Source organism: Carassius auratus, chromosome 30 (genome assembly GCF_003368295.1).
Source record: "Carassius auratus strain Wakin chromosome 30, ASM336829v1, whole genome shotgun sequence".
In the NCBI taxonomy this organism is placed as follows: Eukaryota; Metazoa; Chordata; class Actinopteri; order Cypriniformes; family Cyprinidae; genus Carassius; species Carassius auratus.
Genome location: NC_039272.1, coordinates 7,350,619 through 7,368,738, shown reverse-complemented (window position 1 = coordinate 7,368,738; position 18,120 = coordinate 7,350,619). Strand labels below are relative to the sequence as shown.

Sequence of the window (18,120 nt, the reverse complement as noted above, 5' to 3'; positions counted from 1 at the left end):
CCTTTGTTTGAATTGTGGTCCCGAAAAATCTTCATTTGAAGGGCTATCTGGCCCTTCCCCTTTCCCTACCCCTCCAACCAAAAGAGAATCGAGACACCCCTACCCCTTCAAGTGAACGTGCAAAATGGAGGGGTAGGGGAAAGGGGAAGGGCTAAGGGGTAGAATTGAGATTGGGCCTTATAATATGTTCCACAGATAAAAGATGAATTTCAGTACTGCCCATCAATTACAAGCTTTATAAGCTTTTACATTACAAGCTTTTTCACAGATGGCCAAATCTTCGTTCTATTGAAGCCCAAGATGCTCTTGGATCATTCTCAAATCATGCTGGAGGACATGTATCATCAGGTTTGACACAAACTTGAGGTGATAATGAATCTCGAGCGCTGCTATCATTTAAACAAAAGTTTGTTTTCTGTGTAAGCATGTTACAGATTTTGGACCGCTGCACTCGCAGCATCTCACACATGACAATGCATTATAAAAACGCAATACTCAACTTAAAAAAAAAAAAAAAAAACTAAGAAAACTAAAAAATGCCTTTCTAGATTTTTGTTTTACTACCCTCTCTCGAATTCTGTGAAAATGCCCCCTAAGACATTCTCAAACTGACAAATTTTTTTTATACCAGTATAATTTATAATGAATGAATGAACAAACATTGCAAAATGGTAGCCTTTCCATACACATTTTAATCACACCAGGCCCAGTAGACTCAGTAAACCCCCCGGGGTCTTGGAGCAGACGGATAACCAGGCATATAAGAAAGTGCTTATGTGGGGTCCTGAAATCAGGGGACCATATGTGCAAACGTTCTGTATCATTATGCTGTGCGGCGGTGCACAGGGAGACCACCATAACTTAGTTTGTCGTCCATACAAAGTTTGGGCCAAGCTTGGATGGATTCATTAGACGGCCTTTCTTTGGAGCCAATGAAGCTCAAAAGACCTCCAACAAAGGAGCTAATCACAGACTCTCTCCTCAGCTTTGGCCAGAGTCTTTCTTTTCACTAGGTCTTAGATCATTTCTCACAGCTAGCTGGCCAGCTTGCTCCAAGCTTGTCTGGACAGACAAACAAAGCTGTGGGATATTTATTCTCTGTGTATATGTACAGCTGTTGATTCTATAGGACGAGTAAGCATGACATGTGAATGTGCCCACACGCACACATACATACACACAGAGCTACTTTTGTTGGTTTTGTGTCGCACACAGACAGGGGTGCCGATGACTTCTGTTGGTAGTGGTGTGCAAATGTATATGTTTGCATATGTGTGAGGGCAAAACAGACAGTGCAACATCATTCTGGCATTGACCTTGAACCCCAGCAGCCTTCATTCCCATGGTTGCTGTGTGAATCCTTGTGCATTGGAAGCCTTTTGGATTTGTGTTGCCTTGTCCCTGCCCTCGTTCAATGAAATGACAAGCCTCCATCCCTGCAATACATTACTCTCCTCTCTCTTACGGGTGTAAAACAGTGTTATGTGCCCTGCTATAAAGCAAAGATTGCAAAAAGGCTTTCCAGACAGATGCCAGTGTAGAACAGAAGTAGTTCTATTGCTTCTTAGAGAACCATTTGTGTACTGGTGCTTCAAAGAACCTAAAAAACATAGCTATTCTAATAGATAAGCTAATGTGAAGAACCACATGTGTGATATTAAAAATATCAGAATATTTGACTGTTTTTTATAATAAATGTCTCCTTTGATGAAGCTAGGTTACTGCAAGGAATATGAAATTTTAGTAATATAAATAATGGATAAAAAGAAACAATAGAACCTGCAAAAGTAAGGTAGTGGGAACTGCATTATAAGTTTTTTATTAGGTTTATCCGTTACAATTATTATACAAATTTATTATATACACTACTGCTCAAAAGTTTGGATTAGAAAGATGTTTTATGTCTTTGAAAGACGTCTGTTATGTTAAATCTGTTATTAATTTAAAATAACTTTTCTATTTTATTATATTTCAAATGTAACTAAACCAAATTTTCAGTTGCATGACCCTTCAGAAATCATTATGCTGATTTGATGCTCAAGTAACATTTCTTATTATTTTTAACATTTTGAAAACAATTAAAATTTCATTTGAGTATTTTCATATTACACAGTTGCTTATATTAAATGTCTAATATTTTTGCAATTCATGACATTTAAAATTCTGCAACAACATTTATTTATTTTTGTGACAATGTCTCTACTCTCTGTCACTTTTGATTATTTTCATGCATCCTTACTAAATAAAAGATTTGATTTCTTAGAAAAAATGTATTGTTGCACTTTTGAACAGTAGTCTATACTGTATACATGCATTAAACCATACGTTATACATTGCATCTCTTAGAGTTAATACCAGCCACGGGCAAGTGTTGTATTGATGTGCTAAAGTCCATTTATACTTGTATTTGGTACTTGGTGGGTCTTATTATCGGACCCTGCCACCAGCTATTATTAGATTCGGACTATTAGAAGTATTGCAACATGTCTTGTGAATGAGAGATAGATGCTAATGCATTTGTCATATTTCTGTAAAAGTGTATTTGAGTGTTGCATTGAAGCAATGCACTAGATCTCATATTTTATCACAGCACATGCCATTTTCTCAAGTAACAACCACAGAGATAAAACGAAGAGAGGAAAAAATGCACTGACACGGGGTATTCCTCGGGTGCAGAGATGGGCTGCATGCACCCGCCCTTTCACTTCTCAGCAGCACCCAAAGAAGGCAGAAAGGCTTTCTGACATTGCCCTACATTCAGCTGACTGATCCCACACACACAGTATTCTGTCACAAATAATCATTACAGCCACACCCGCACACACACACACCCTCTTTCTCTCCCACTGTATTAAATATTGAAGATTTCAACTTTCAACTGGGAGCATGTTCAAGCACCCTACCATCAAAACACAGAGACACGCATGCACATGCACACACACACACACACACAGTGTGTGCATTGCCCTAGCTGCAACACAAACCACCTCTATTACAGTGTCAATCATATTCAGATCTTTCCTTTCTTGCCGGCACTGACTTTCAGAATATACGGAAGCCCTACATTCCCAGACGTGACTGTGCCCACGCCCATCCATCCATCCTCACACATTTATGTGCTTTCTTTCTTTCCGTATCCCTTTGTTCCTCTCTGCACATCAAGGTGCCTTGAATTTCTGCCTAATGTTGGCTAATGCTTTCTAAAGAATACCACCCGAGCGCTGCTGCCCGCTTCTGCTGTGAGTACCCATGTCACCGGTTCATCATTAATTATTCCCTTGCTTACAACATGCTGTTGCCACGGTAATGTGCCATTAACGGAGAGCCAAGCGAACGGCAGTCTCTATGCAAATGAGGCTGCCACAAAGACCCTGGGCGCGGATTTGCAGTTCGGAGGACGCTGCGACGGACACACTCTGTATTAGAATTGAATAAAAGGGACGATAATGTATCTGGGTTTCTTTTTAAAACACAACGGTTTGCTGAAAGAGTGCAGGAAGGAGCAGAAGAGGAGGGTTCGGAGGAAGCACCTGGCATTTTGGAAAATACAGGGGGGTGTGTGTGGTATTTGATATACATCTGAGGGACGAGTTGGCAGGGACCATCAGCTTAACAGCAGATGCCTCGGCGACAAATCCGCAAGTCTTTGATTTGGATATAACTGGCATGTGTGGATGTGGCAAATATAAAGAGGTTTGAAATGAAGGCCTTCAATTTAGAATATGTCCTTGTCGTTCCTGACGAGTTTGCTGGGATTGCGGTGCCAACGGTAGGGGCGGACGTAGTTGCGCGTGGATTTAGATAAAAATCAGTGAATAATATTTGCCTGTGATGTCTCAAAATGAGAAGATGAGAAGTCTGTGAGAAGGGGAAAATGAGAAACGCAAAGATGAAGATTTGTGCCCCGCTGAACATTATGGGGTTTTGGCACGTAAGCCCTCACCCAATCAAAAGCGATGTTCTTGAAGCATTTAGGGATGGCAGACCAAATCAGCGAGAAATCACAAGGCTGTATTACTCACACACTGAAATATTATAAATAAACAACACCACCAACATCAATTTTAAGAAAAAACTAAAAAGCGCTGACAAATTGGTTCATTTTTTTTGGTATTCATTTGTTCAGTGTGTGCAGTATTTGACTGACATTACTATTGATGAGAGCAATAATAAGAATAATATTAATAATATATGTTTTAGTATTACTATATCGCCAAAATAAAAAAAATAAAAATATATATATTTTTTTGTTTTAAAACATTTCAAACGTGAAACACAATTATTACACAATCCCTGAAGTATATTATTTAAGCTTTACAATTTTCATTGAAAAAGTCATCAGTTTCACAAACAATTTTACATCCCAGTGATGACCTGACTGATGCCGCTCAATTAGAGCTTCTAGACAGAAGTCATGGCAGGTTGCCGGAGAGGAAATGTCCCGCTTTTTGAATACAGATTGCAGTCATTATAAGGACAATTTCCCAGGTGGAGAAAAACATCGGAGGAGTCTGGGATAACGGTGAATAAGAATCACAGATGAGGATTTGTTTGTTGGGGTGGGGTGGTGGGATCTACAATTTTATATGCTATTGTCGCTGTCTGCTGCAGACCTTTCTGCAACTTTACTTTTGTAAAAGCCATCACTGCCAGGAGCTGAAACGGGGCATTGGGAGCCTTCACAATTTCGAGGGGATTCTTGTGTGTTACTCCTAATATGTGACATGTGATTTAACAAATCCACAGAGGAAAAGAAATTCCAGGTATCAGATATATCTATATGAAGTATATAGAGTATAAAGGGGAAGAGTAAAATAACATCAAAACAAGCTCTGAGAAGGTTTGATTACAGATAAATCGATCTTTGTGTTTCTATACACTTCCTTTACACTAAGCTATATTTTGACTAAGGTGTTTTTACACTAAGGTATATTTTGTGCCTTTGACAATCATGTATGGACTTTCTACCTCTCTTGTTCTCTCTGACACACACACACACACACATACACACACACTGGGCAACCCCTGTTACTTTCTTCTGAGAGTCCAATCAAGCATTTGAATGCAGTGACACATTCAGGGTTTTTTTTATTTTTTGACAAGATTTATTCATCAGGCAGAGAGAAATTTCCTTCAAAGACTCCACATTGCTCTGCCAGGGTCGGTCTGGCCCTGTTAATTGATTGCTTCTCACTTACAAGGATGTAAAGTCCTCCATTGTGCACCTCTTCCTCTATGCTAATGAAGTCCAAACACAACACACTCTTTCTTTCGTTTCCTCTCGGCGTCCCCCTTCCTCTCTTTCTCTCTCCGATAGGAGGTTTTGATGTGAAGATGCTATGACAGGCTTGCTCTCTTTCTCTCTCTGCAGCTGGCACGAAAGATGTGATAGGAGCCAGGACCAGGAAGCAGTAATGGGATCATGGGAGAGTGATTGCAAACACACACACACACATCGATCCTCCAAGGTTTCCCTCACACTGCCCCTAATGAGGGGTAAAGGGACAATATCGTCATTGTTACCCCCGTGTTTGGGAAACTCAGGGCTAAGAACAATAGCTGTTTACCCAGGCAGTAGCGAAAGTCCTCACTGTGTTCATTAATTAATCGGACGGCTCCTGATTGCGCTCTGTACACCCCACTCAAAACTACTTTTCACATTCAGCCATTAAAAGATGAGGGACTCTCGGATTTGCTTCCGGTCTCTTTCACTTGGTTTCACAGCATCCATGATCTTCTATACCTATTTGTAGCACAATCACACACATCCACTCACACACACACACACTCATATATATTTACCCTTTTTGTCTTAGTAAGTGCACTCATTCCCTTTTTTTATTCGTTTCATTATTAAAATGCAAAGGCTGTTGAGGAAGTAATACAAATAAGACAAAAAATAAAAAATAAAAATAAACCAACAGTCACAACAACAATAATAATAGATTGTATTTAATAAAGTAATAAAATAATATAGCCTAATAGTGGTGTAATAAAATAATATCAATTTTTTTTACTGTAATTAATATTAATAGTGTTATTAATGTCAATTTTGTTACGTAAAATGTTATGAATTTGTAAGGTCATAAAATGACAACATCTTTATACTGAAATTGGAAATCATAGCAGTTGAATGGCATTACGAAAAGGTGTGGGGGTCCCACCTTACCGTCTTTGCAGTGTGAATTTGCACCAGTGAAGTCACCCTCCCGTTCACAGTCATATCTCTCTTTCACATCACTACCAAGTCCACTACAAGTGATATGCAAAGCGCATCATGAGTATGTGCAATTAACTAGGGCTGGTGAGGTTTTTCTGACTTATGGGATGTGACATTTGTAGGGCAGAAGCACAGATCAGCATAAGCGAGAGTGACAAATGCCTAAACCCTTCCTCCACATTTCAACATTTTTCAGATCTATCAGAATACGTTCTTGAATACACACACCTACGCCGCATATTCGCGCATTTGAATTCCCCGATCGACACGCCTCTGCCGTGGCCATACGGTATCACGGATACGAACAACATCACCCAGAGCCAGAACAAGAGGAGTCTTCTTAATGGATCATGAAGATTTGCCAGAGTGCTCGTGCTCTGTACATCAAGGCCGTTCTGTATGGAAATCACACAATTTTCAAACGGTTTGTGTGACAGAGTGAGTCTCAAGGATAATCAGTTTGTGAGGAATAGATAGGGAAAAAAAACATATACAATACATATACAGTTATATTCACACGTCACACATAAAAAATCTAAGTGATCGGCACAAAATCCCACACTAATGACCATCCTTGGAGCCTTTTACCTAAAACCACATGGATCCAGTGAAAATGGATTGTGTGTTCACTATACTTTTGCTTGTCAGATCACTGGCAATCCTCGCTATTCATCACACGCCTACTTCAGTGGAATATAAAGATTACAACTAGTCATTTTACATAAAAACATTTGAAAACATAAGCTTTCTATTTTATTTCCCAAAGTAAGCAATATCATATTTCCAGGAAATTACAGTTCGCTGCAGTGCACTTAAATAAATATATATTAAGAAATGGTGACATTTGACTATATACATATGCGCTATATATATATATATACACATATCTCAATCACAGACACACAAACTGAGGCAGACTGGTTTTATTTAGGTGTAGGAGTTTAATTTTGCTGAGAGATGTCTGTGAACCCTATAATATGGTTCAGGTCTGAATCCTCTTGGAAAATCATCAACCCATAATCCTTCACAATGTGTCACATCCAAATGAGGTCCTGGAACTCCCACTAAAGCAGTGTAGGAGCGACGGCTTATTTACACACACACACACACATACACACAGACACACACACACACACACACACAGAGAAACAGAAATTGTTCGCTCGCACAATACGCAGGCATACCCCCCACCCCACCCCTCACACACATACTGTATATCGTAACAATATTTGAGTGAAACACACACACACACACACACACACACACACACACACTCCTGCATGTAATGTGGCACATTGCATGAGCTCCTCCTTGCAAACCTCTTCCCCCCACAAGCTACCACACACACACATCATGTCACACACATGGTGCACGGTGCGATGTCGCTCACACCACCCAGGAAATTAGCTTGACATTTTATGGCGACCACAGAGGAAAAAATATGGAAGGAAAGAAAGAAAAAAAACAAAGCGTACCAAAGGCACAGATAACATAAACCCTCTCCCGAGCCTCGCCATCATATTCGCCAGGATTTTCACCGATCTGCAATGCAGACAGCACTGGGTGGCCACAGAAAATGAGCTTTTCCGTCCTCGCCCGCCTTCCTCTGGAGACGACGGCTGTCTCCCTCTCACTCTTTTTCTCCCTCGACAAATGAGTCCTGTCTATTTTCATATCCAATTCAGTTGGTTCCATTGGTGCGGTTCTGCCTGATGTGAGGTTAGCAAAATGAAATAAATAGAAATGGGGCAATCTCACCTCAGTCTAAGCTCCCAATTAAAATGATACAGCCGCCCATGTCAAAGAACGAGAGCCTATTGATATGGGGAAGGAGAGTTGTTTTGCGACTGCTTGTATTTATTTTTTTGTAAATGTGTATGCATGATGGACGGAGCCATACTGTCATTGTGAATCTTCCTGCACACACACGGTCTTCTTTTCCAATTCTTAAGACACAACCTAGCACAATATATCTATGCTAAACCATAGCTATAGTGCAAAATAAAATATTACAAAAGCATGTTAAAAGGCTATGTAAAAAATAAGTTCCTATTTGCATCCTCGCACATGACATATATGTGAAAGTGTGTTTCTAAGATGTGCAACGATTTGAAGCTGTTGGGCCAGCGCTCGCTGTCATAACCTCAAAGAAAAGAATCAAACACACCCTTGCATAAAGAGTCTAAATTAATGTATCTCAGGATGCTGAGTGCATGGACACACACACACACACACACACACACACACACGTGTGTTCGTCTGACTTGGTGCATCTCTCTGTGACTGGGTCCTGCTCTATTAAACATGCAGGAATGTTAACATCATTATGCATTATTCTGAGTGTCTGTCTGTGCTTTCACACCCCCCTCCTCTCTCTCTCTCTTTCCATTCGCCATATTGTGTCTGAGGAGAGGCCCAGACGTGTGTGTGCCACAGACTAACGCAGTATTGTGTCTCCTGTCTGGGGATGGGCATTATTTTAACGGTCTTTCATGTGCCGGTGCACACAAATCACTGATCTTTTCAGTAATGGAAGAACTGGTAAACACATGCATACAGACAACCGCACCCAATCACATTTAGAAATTATATTAATGCTCTACACTCTACACATGCCTCGCAAATTATGCCCAGGCTAGGATGTTGCACGTCTAAAAAAAAACAAAAAAACAAGTGTGCATGCGATCCAAAAATGGAGTAAAAAGAAAGAAAGAAAGAAAATCAACATATTTAATTATATATATTTTTTAATGCTATATTTTCTAAATGTGCTTAGTGGCTAAACGAATATTACAGTCTGTGAGTGCTTACCTACTGTATTATGCAGCTTCACACAAAATGTAATCAGCTGTGACTATCATCAAGTCCCATTTTCAGACTGTTAATGGGGAGGGGCTTTTATATTTGCAATATTTCTCTTTGGGAATAATGAAAAGCCAACAAGACACTTATAAAATGCTATATTCTGAGGTATCTTGTTTGTTTTTTTTTTTTTGTTTTGTTACCCAAAATTGTATCAGGCTTTGAAAAAATGTTTGAAATTCACTACTAAGGGGAAGATATTTTATGAAATCTCTATAGCTTTATTTAACCTAGCAATAATTTGTCTTGGGTTTTTGTCATTTAACACCTTCAAATATTAAACTTCTTATTTCCTTGATATATTTTATACTTAAATATATTGTTCTGAAAATGCAGCAGAGATATTATATCACTTCTAAAGAATTGTGATGAAAAAAAGAGACTATGAAACACAGTCAAAAATGTTAAAGGATGTGATAAAGGAGGCAATAAAATAAGCAAAATGTATGTAGATTGTATAACAAGAGGTCGTAGGATTTATGCAAAGGATTTAAATTAATATGCATGACTTTTTAATGTCTTTTAATCGCAATTCCGACTTTCTGCTGGAATTTTTTAAACAATGTACCCCGAGAATATATGTAAACATTAAGTGTATTTGCAGTGAACCTCCACTACAGCCTCTCCTCTGTTTTCCCTCTCAGCTCCTCCCCCTTGCTGCTTGAAATCTGCATACATTTGCATGGCATTACCATGTGCATACTCTTTGTTCTGAGAAGGAAAGCATGATGCGGTTTACAGCCACATTGCACATCCCACTTGAAGATGCTTGTATATTTAATGAAAGCAAAAATCCTTATCATCCGTAGTTGTGAACAGCTAACTAGCTTTACTATATTACTTCTCAAATTGTAAATAATGATATATTTATAAGACATAAATCATGCAATGACATGCATGAATGTATATTTTTACATGCTATATCTTGTTTTGTTATATTGAAATGCGCTTGAACAGCGCCCAATACAGATTTAATTTTACGACCACATATGCATTCAAACATGTCATATAAAACACCGCGATACAGGATGTTTGATACACAGCAGAAGCATGGACTGGCATGCTGTAAACTGACATCTTTTGTCCTCGTGGGCTCTTCCCTTTGTGCCACGGCCAACTGTAATCATGCAAACGCAGGCGCCAGACTTCATTAGCTCCTCAGGGCCAACACTAATCACACCACAGCAAGGCACAAGAGAGGAGGGGCCACAGAGTAAGCATAAAACAGCCGGGCATCGCCTGTGTGCTGCTGATATACAGGTATAGTGTACTGACAGCATGCATGTTAGCACTAACTGCTCTTTTTTTCTAGTGTTTTTTTTTTCCTTATATTTGCAAACTTTGCTAGCTAGCTTTCGAAGTATGCACATTCAGAGTTTATAAAGTAATATTTAAAATTCAAATATGTCCTGGCTGGGTGTGAATACATATTATTTATAATGTAATGAAAAAGAATGGAAAGAACTTAAAAAGTGCATCTGAAAAAGTAAAGGGGCGGTCACACTAGACTTTAAACGTGCGTAATTATTTCGGACGCCGCTGCGAATATGGGCGGGAGCAAGATAAAACGGTTTCTCCTCAATTATCACAACATGGATTAATATGTGCTTGTACTGTGTCTTTTGCGACGGCGTCGAAAGCGTCTTATTATAATGTACTCTCTGTATCTCTCTCTATATAAATATATACCCCCTAAGCAATAAAAAATTATAAAACATGTTCAATTCAACAAGACTCATTCGAAAGTAGCATCTGTTCCTGTTTCCACTGACACTGCGAACCATACAGCTTCTTTTTTGAATTTCTGTACAGAGAGGTCACACAGTGACGTATCGATCTTCTATTGGTCCCACATCTTGAACTTGCAAAATTTTTCGCATGAGCTTGCGTTTCCGGTCTGACGCATTCGCATGCATATGAATGGAAGTCCATGGAACGAAAAGTGCAGTGTGACCGCCCCATAAGACAGTAGTACCCAAATATAGTTGATGCGCTTATGAAGCACTGTCTGATTTAAATCTAACAGAAATGATGAGAATCAAGACTTTTGTTTGGAGACCAGCACGCTTTGTTGCAACTACACAAATCTATCAGACAAAATATAACACCAAAAACTGTACAAATATATTTACAGGCTACGATTTGTGTTTCTTTTTACGTTTGGATTAATCTGAGTACTCACCTTCTGTTGGTTTATCATTTGATAGCCACTGAAGCCAGTTTCCTCCTGCTCACTTCACAAGTTATGTTTACTTTTTTTTTTCAGCCCTGCAAAACAGAGGAAAAAATAACATGTTGACTAATTCGCTGAAGCTGAGTGTGATTCAAGTGAATATCCACCGGTGTTTATCACAAAGATGAAGTAATAATGTGCCATAAATGATTTCATACTTTCATAAATTGCCATATGTTTGTAGGTACACTTAATATATTTACCCGCAAACTCTGTCTATTAATTTTAATTTGAGCATATCCTAAACCGTTTGCTAAAAAAAAAAAAAAAGAGTCAAATTAGACCAGAAAAAAAATAAAATAAAAACACTCCAGAACATTATACAACTGAACAATATGCTGTAAAGTGTGTGTGTGCATGAATCTCAGAGCAGTAATGTCATGTTGCTGTGTCTACGGCGTATGCAAATGTGTGTCCATTTTAATTAAAACATATTTACTGCCTTCAATCTTTGCATCATCTCTAGATGTCCAGAAAGAGTTGCTGCAGCTGGTGTAACCAGCATTGCATTTACCTGGAGGGGGGTTCACCACTGGTGATTTTTCAGATGAAATGACTCTTTCTGTTTCAAACCATCCCTCTGTATGGGAGAATACTGGCAGAGGCTGCATGACTGTCACCTCAAAGTATGTCTTTGGCCAGCAGAGCCCGAGATCTCTGCAACTATGCATTCCCTAGAGTCACACACACATACACACTCTGCTGCTCTGCTCTACTGTCGCACTAATCCAAAGCATAACATTATATTTATCTTTCTACATATTTAGGCATACACACACACACACACACACTTTGTGTGTAAATAGCTCTGGAGTTTGCAGATGTTGACAGCTTAACAGGAGGCTTTGGATGGTTTCTTGATTTGTTCAGCAAGAAGTAAACATGTAAAATAACGCATCTGCTACACATACTGCCGGAGGGCTGCAGCTTTTCAAGTCAAATGTGTATATTTTTATACCATTAGCTGTAAGCTCAATCAAATTGTATTATGAAATATGTATTTTTGTGCATGTTCCTATAGCCTAAGAGATTGTTTTTCAGTATACTACAACACCAGAAGGAAGAGTCCTCTGAGCCATATAGGTTTCAAAAAAGGTTCTGTGTTAAGCATTCTGTGTTATCTACAGAAACTCTGAAAGAGTGGTGTAGGGCCATGTCCATATAAAGGTAGTCCACTCCTGACACATGTCAGAGGCAGAGTGACAGCTGTCAGCTTTTATTAAGCCTCTGTGTCCGTATGGCTTGAGCTTTTGACTTAGTCAGTGCTGCAATATAATGCATCCTGCAATGCATTTTTACTTTCACATGCTCTAGTAATATTCTGTTACATAAAATTTTTACCTACAAGTCATGTAGAGGGTTTTTTGTTTTTACTTTTTATTCCCTTCTCACTTTCATAAGCCCTTATTAGACTTATCGTAATACTCACTCATAGCATTACAAAAAAATTCAATACTTTCTGCACCACTCTCTTATCATAAGCTTTTAGATGATTATTATAGCATTACAAATAAATAAAAATATATAATTTGATCAAACACAATATCTATCTATATATGGTGCAATCACATTAATAGCGGAGTTGTTTTCTGAATCAATCCATACAGCTTTTGTGCTTAATGCAAATGTAAAAAAGGCAGAAACAAAAAGCAAATTCTCATGTAAAAATAGACATTTATTTCAAAAAAGCACATCATAATCCTTTCTTTTACAAAATACAGTGCAATAAAAGATTTCAACTCCTTTGTGAGAATGTTCCCCACTTGGAGCCTCAGATTAATGTCACAACTGAATGCTTCCGTTTACAAAAAAATGCATATTGCTTTACATGATAACATAATAGCACACCCTATGCAGAGCCCCCACATCTCTTGAATATCACACACTGATGTTATACATTCAGAAAAACCTTTCCAGATAGCATTAATTAAGCGGAGCAGCTATATGCTAAACATGTGCTTGTATCGCCTGCAGTATGGTGAAACCAAGGTCCATTTTTGCTCTTGATGTTGGCAGTGTTTGAGTCACCCCATCCCCCACACCCTCAGCGTCTGCACTCACTGGATCCCTTTGCCAACACCTCAGTCCTGACAATCAGTGGCTACTGGACTATATATGAAGGCCGACTGCTCTCGCATGGAGCCAGGTATGATTCCCCAGCTGACAGTCTGCATCACATCTGATGGCTGAGAAGCAATCCCCCCCCCCCACCACACACTCATACATACACACACTGTATACCTCATGGATCACGACCAGCTATAAACAAAAACACTTTAGGAACGATCATGCATACGACCATTCACAAACTCAGCCCACACCTTGACACACACCTTTACACACACACACACACACACACACGCACACTGGTGATTGCTTAAAAATACATCTCTGGGGAATAACTCAGGATATTTTTTATGGTTGTAGAATGACAATTTTCATTGATCACAAGTGGCTGATGCTAAATAGAATTGTAAGCAGGGTCTAACATGTTATAAACTTGTCCACTTTTGCCCACTTCCAGAGGTACTCAACTCTTAACTAGATTGCTTTTGTATTGAAGATTATGAATATGTTTGAATAGCCAAAAAAGACCGCCCACTAATCTAATACATGGGACATGTTGTGAGAAAATACACCAGGATGATCAATTCTGTTCAAAAACACACAGATTGTGACCAAAAATTTTAGCTGCGTTCTTTATGCTTTCAATTTGTTTTCTAGGTTTTGTTTAGTCAACACTATACATACAGAATGTCTCGAGCAAATCCAGAAAGAAATAGTCACAGGAGATACATTTGAAATGCATTTTAATACCAGGTGGAACAGTATGCGTGTTCGCTGACCACTTGTGATCGGATCAATGAAAATGCATCTTAATACCAGGTGGAAACAGCGCCTTTTCAATTTCAGTTGAACCAAAAAACATCAGTCCAGCTGTGGATAATGCTTTGTGTAGCCATGTGGCACAAAACGACTGACTATGTGAATGATTGTTGCCTATTGTCTATATTGTTGTCCTTTTCATCTACGCCACCAACCTTTATGCTTTCTTATCTCCTTTCTCAACACGTTTAGTGCAGGAGATACTCTCGTTTCCTCCCATTAACCACTGACAGTCTAAAACATGCAGGAATTTAATTATATTCAGCCGGCCCTCATAACGGAGGTCTGGTTGCAGGGGGGTTGTATTGGGGTGCTGAGGTGGAGGTAGGTTGCACACATCAGGTATAAGTGTGTGTGTGTGTGTGTGTGTGTGTGTGTGTGTTTGGGTGGGTGGTTGCAAGAAGGAGGGAGTTTTGCTGACACCTCTGTCGCCCACTTTCACGTTAATTAACACTTCTCAGATAACGGGTGACGGCAGTCTACACGACAGGCTCAAGAGGACATTTGCACAGACCTATCGTCTCGGAGCAATCTGTTCAGATAAAGGTGCGCCCGATACTTGCAACAAATGTGTGTGGGGGAGTATAATCTACACATGCACAAATACGTAACTGACAGCAACAAATGCACACACATGGATCACGGATCTCCACCGATGCCACCTCATTACACCTTCCCTGCTGGTCACCATCTGTAGAAAGTCATTCAGTAACTCTGTCCGAACCAGGATGACACAGGACCATGGCCGTGTGATTCATGTAACTGTCCGTTCTCCATGAGAATGCCTCACTGCCACTCTGCACTATAATATCATGTCTTTTTGAAGCTTTCCTCTACATTGAATTCAAAGGAAGCCCATCACTCTATGACAGCCGATGTCAGTCCAGAAGATAGACGCATGTAGCACATTTCAACACGAGAATGTGTTTAAAATTAGCGATCTGCTAGAATTTATCCTACACTGGCGGATGGCTGATCACCATTAACAAGAAGCTCTGTGTTCAACGAGTAAACCAATATAAGCTTCTAATTACAGTTTTAGTATAAATTTGCAAGATTAATGCGCATGTATCATCATTCGAGCCTTCTATATGTTTTTGTGCATCTGTATGGGGGTGATAAACAAGGAGGAGGTAAGCATTAAGAGTCATTTCTAGCACTCCTGCCTTGGTAGTGCCAAGAGGACGAGCGGAGATGAAAGGTAATGCAAATGGAAGTGTCATACAGCGAGTTCCATTCCAGACAGCCACCTTTGAAATAATTAAGACAGTGGAATGGAGTGGAGCCTGAGTGAGGAATAGCAATTCCTCTGAGTGACTCCTTCTAAATACAGCGAGCAACCAGGCACAACACTGCTGCGCAGATGTTACGACAGTATTTCCGTTGAAATGTTTGTTTAATTCGCCAAAAGGGTATTTTTATGTTAATTTGATCATCTCTGTCAAAGGGACATCATTTTAAATTAATTTTTGACCTTTTCGTGATAATCAAGATGGTTATTAAATGTAATCACATTCAACACAATTATCTTGAAACATGTCAAAACACATTAAACGTAAAAGAATCTGGCCTTCTTTTTAGCCTTAGCCAAGGGGCCACAATTCCACGTAGAGCAAATCAATATTCATTTAGAATTTCCTAATCGCACACGGCTAAAGATGAATACAAAGTGGGAGAAATGCAGAGGATTCCATGCTGTGTTGGAATATGGCGCATGAGTTGTGCTGGATAAATACAAGGCTTGCCACAAGCAATTCGCATATGTAGCTGACAATAGTGGGGCGGGTTTATGCATGCAAATGGGTTCCTTGACATGCACAGTGCAAGAGACGCCAGCTAATTTCATAATTGGTGAGCGTGATTATGCGAACACGGTGGCGCCGTATTGGAACATGCGAGGAGGGCTTTGTAATCAAGCGCGTGCCAGCGGACATTTTAGGTCTATCCTTTTCGCATGCTCACCACTGCTAAATTCTTTAAGATGGTGGCACCTTGAAGGAAATGCTACTGCGCTGACGGAGCCCAGCCCACCTCCTCCCTACCCAGAGTCTGCAATGCGATTCTAGGAATATTGTGGGGCACCCTTCGCCTACCCCACCTGCATGATAAATTTTTAATTCCCACGTCACACTAATAAGCATATTAAGCTGAGAGTCTGGAGCTTCCGCATATATGCATGAGTCCGCATGCATTAAATTTGCATAGAATCGAGTGATTCAAATGGAAGTATGCTAACGTGCATCAATTCACTGTGCATCATTTCTGACATATGACAAATGCTGCCTTTAGACTGTAACCCATCATTCTTTTTTGAGACACAAAAAGGAATCTCTACTCATTTTCAAAGAAATGAGTGGCTCAACCCTAATAACATTGATTTCACCTGAACTGATTATTATGATCAGCAACCAAACTCGCTATATAGCCATATTTGAACTGCAATATTCACTCCTGAATTTTTTAAAAATGGGTTCCTTCAAACAGATTTAAAAAAAAAATGATTTTGATGAAGAAAAAAATTATTTTGTTGTAATTTATGAACAACGTAAGCTTTAAATTAGATTTTTTGGGGGGAAATAATACTGTCAAGCTTTTCATTGGCATGATATGCATCACTCAACTGATTTGGGTTTTGAGGGGTTTTTGAGACAAATTGACTTATTCGTAGCTCTGATAATTTGCATAATCTAAATTGAGCAGACAACAGAAAAGCTCAGACACACAGCTGCGGTTAACGCCACTAACACATACGGTGTCACAACGCTGTTATTGCACAGATTGCTTTTGACTTAGAGTAAAAACAATGTTATTCAATCTTGTCATTATGTCATGCGATGTAATAATACCAATTATATACATTGCAAAAATATATACAATACTGTATAATACACAATGACAGATTTTTTTTTTTTTTTTTACAAAATCAACAGTAGCATTACACAATAAATCAAATCAATAATTAAGGCATTTAAAAAAAAAAAACTTACTGAACTGATTTTGAAGTGTTCAGGTCAAGATTGAACTATGCAGGACTGAACTGTGACATTTTACCCATTGCAATTTGTGAGAATTTCCTCATGTTACTAAGGGTAATACATCATATTAAAGGAACATATTTTGACTTTTTTTGCAATCACTGTACTGCTTCTAAATCTTGACACTGAGGTTCATTTGCTCCATGAATCATATTGCAGGGTTGTTCTATTTGAACATTTTGGCACTAGACCTGTCTGCTTCTTTGAGATGTCAATGAGTTGTGCATTGACACTGATAAATCAAGATTTGAGCGTGAGATACCAGATTGATGCTGAATACACACTGGAACACACAATTATACACATAACCATGACAAATCTGACTGAAAACATGCACAGATACATTTAAGTGGCTTCTTAATACGCTTACAGATCCACACCTACACAAGTACGTACATACATGCATAGAGAATCTTCCACTTACTAACACACACACACACACACACATATGTGGAACCTGTCCTGCTTTTGCACATAGCCATCATACGCATGTGAGATCACCTCTTGTTGCCACAGCGACACCAACCAGTGGGAACAACACTGTACATGTGACCTGGTTGAGAAGGGGCGGGTCTACAGGATGCTCTGTGCCAACATGTACCTGCTTGTTTAACATCACAGCACATTCTATGGCACTTTTTTCAGTTAGATTGTAGGGAGTTAACTTACACATTCATGTAAGCTTCCTGAATCTAGAATTGCTTCTTATGAAATCAGTGGGATATGGATGAGATAAAGAGAGAGAGTGAGAGAACATGAACTTATCACAACACTGTAAAAAGTATCAATATGTTGCAAGTGATGCCACTTTATGCACCTAGCTAAAATTTGAATTGTGGGACATACAACCTGAAAGTAAACCTAAACATTATGTGACTTCTCTG

At 39.2% G+C, this 18,120-nt stretch overlaps 1 long non-coding RNA gene across 5 annotated transcripts in view; it reads right to left on the bottom strand.

Annotated features, from left to right (window-relative positions):
- Positions 1-18,120, bottom strand: part of LOC113049050 (uncharacterized) — a 43,617-nt gene that overhangs the window by 12,648 nt on the left and 12,849 nt on the right. For all 5 annotated transcript variants that reach the window (XR_003276566.1, XR_003276562.1, XR_003276563.1 and 2 more), the window contains one exon: positions 11,265-11,350. This is a non-coding gene — a long non-coding RNA (uncharacterized LOC113049050). The remainder of the gene's footprint in view (positions 1-11,264; positions 11,351-18,120) is intronic.